The sequence below is a fragment of the Pteropus alecto genome, unplaced genomic scaffold (assembly GCF_000325575.1).
Source record: "Pteropus alecto unplaced genomic scaffold, ASM32557v1 scaffold81, whole genome shotgun sequence".
Lineage (NCBI taxonomy): Eukaryota > Metazoa > Chordata > Mammalia > Chiroptera > Pteropodidae > Pteropus > Pteropus alecto.
This window is the reverse complement of record NW_006433378.1, coordinates 3,643,655-3,645,958: the sequence shown is the minus strand read 5'-3', so window position 1 is coordinate 3,645,958 and position 2,304 is coordinate 3,643,655. Positions and strand designations below refer to the sequence as shown.

The window sequence follows — 2,304 nt, the reverse complement described above, 5'->3', positions numbered from 1 at the left end:
ACCGTATTAGGAATGAGGAATAAGACAGTGCTGTGTATAGGGGAAAATTTGACTCCCAATAAATAACAGCGTTTTTCTACGAATGGAAATAAAAAAGGCATCTTGGGATATGGAGTTAAATACCATGAGAGTCCAAACTCTTTATACCAATAAGGGCTGGACCATTTACAGGTTTCTTTTCCTTCCGATTTTAAAACGCTTGACTCATCTTCAAAGGGAAAAAGAATAGAAGTCATTACAAATATCATAGCAAGATTGCAAGTTTTGTGATTTTATACTTGCGAGAACTAGTTTCAGAGTAAGATCTCAATTCAAAGAAAACTGCATGCAGCTTCTCTGAGAAAACACCAAATGGCGGATGACGCCAGTGCCGCGGGAGGGCCCGGAGGCCTCGGGGGCTCTGGGGTGGGAGGCCACAGCAGCTTCCGTGGAGGATTCGCAGCGGCGTCCAGGGTCAAGGTCGTGTCCGGTGTCGCGGCCGGGATCGAGACCCGGGCCGCGGAGCTCGCGGAGGCAAGGCCGAAGACAAGGAGTGGATTCCCATCACCAAGTTGGGCCGCTTGGTCAAGGACGTGAAGATCAAGTCTTTAGAGATCTCTCTCTTCTCCCTGCCAATCAAGGAATGTGAGATCATTGACTTTTTTCTAGGAGGCATCTCTCAAGGACGAGGTTTTGAAAAATATGCCCGTGCAAAAGCAGACCCGCGCTGGCCAGAGGAACCAGTTCAAGGCATTTGTCGCCAACGGGGACTACAATGGACATGTCTGTTTGGGTGTCAAGTGCTCCAAGGAGGTAGCCACTGCCATCCGTGGGGCTTATCATCCTGGCCAAGCTCTCCATTGTCCCTGTGCGGCGAGGCTACTGGGGGAACAAGATCGGCAAGCCCCGCACCACCCCTTGCAAGGTGACTGGCCTCTGTGGCTCTGTGCTGGTGCGCCTCATTCTCGCCCCCAGGGGCACTGGCATTGTCTCAGCCCCTGTGCCCAAGAAGGTGTTGATGATGGCTGGTATTGACTACTGCTACACCTCAGCCGGGGGCTGCACTGCCATCCTGGGCAACTTTGCCAAGGGCACATTTGAGGCCATTTCTAAGACCTACAGCTATCTCATCTCCAACCTCTGGAAAGAGACTTTGTTCACCAAGTCTCCCTATCAGGAATTCACTGACCGTCTTATAAAGACTCACACTAGAGTTTCTGTGCAGAGGACTCAGACTCCAGCAGTGGTCACCACATAATTTTATACAAGAGAAATAAAGTGAATTAAGTCTATTAAAAAAAAAAAAACTGCATCCAAGAGGAGCGGTCAGCATCTGAAGAGAAATGAGCGATGTTTTTTAGTGGTGACTGTCATGGGAAGATGTGATAGGACATTAAGATATCCACAGGAAGAGAAATTTTTATCATTGCCGGTGGGGCTGTGGGGAAACAAGCACCCTCAGAAAATATATTTCTGCGGAACATTGGCAGAAATGTTCTGAGAAGCATTTTGGCAGTGTCTGCCAAATTTTCATATTCATCTATCCTCAGGTCCAAGGAAAGCCTGTTCAGTTTGGAATCAATCTAAAAGTTACTTCTTCCCCACAGGAACTGAACTGGATATAAATCTCACTGAAAATCTCAATATGGGCAGAGCACAGAGATGCTGGTCAGAGACACACACAAAGGTGCCACTCCCAAGCAGCAAGAAGCCAGAGTGGCAGGTTCAGCACAGTGTATTCAAGGAAAGCTAGACCTCCATAGCCATAGGCCTGAGAGATGTCTTAGTAAAATCCGAAATTTGTGAAATCGCAAATGCAGATTTTGAGAATTCTTTTAACTAATTTGTAAGGCCAGCAGTTGTTCCTGGGCAAATTGGTATGTGGCAAGAACAGAGTGTGTTATTTGGAGGAGGATCAGTAAAACCTGGATAGTGCAAGAAGTGAAATCCAATTGAGAACAGCAACATTTCCTGAGAGTTCCCTAAGAATTCCCACCACTTCTTTAGGGGAGACTTTGAAAGATGACACCAGAATGCCTCTGCTCAGTGCTCCTTCTGTAGTATTAGGGGTGGGTATAATTAGTGAACTGATGCATTTTCTTTTACACTGTGATTCAGTCATTTTCAATCAGTCCTTGTATTCTTTTCACAAAGCCCAAGCTAAAGAGCCCCTCTAGTATTGTTATAGATAATGATTAGGGCTGAGTGGACCCAAGTGACAGTTGCAGTCAGTTGCCCGCATGATTGAGGTGACCAGGTAGACTGCAGCCTCGGCAGTGTGGCGCTTGAGTGTTTTGTCCAGGGTGTAGCCCATTACAGTGGCAA

The 2,304-nt window shown here is 47.0% G+C and overlaps 1 pseudogene across 1 annotated transcript; it reads left to right on the top strand.

The window, feature by feature from the left end:
- Positions 1-346: 346 nt before the first annotated feature.
- On the top strand, positions 347-1,267 carry LOC102886067 (annotated as a pseudogene). The gene has a single exon (XR_439119.2). The product of XR_439119.2 is annotated as a 40S ribosomal protein S2 pseudogene (transcript).
- The last annotated feature ends 1,037 nt before the right edge of the window (positions 1,268-2,304 follow it).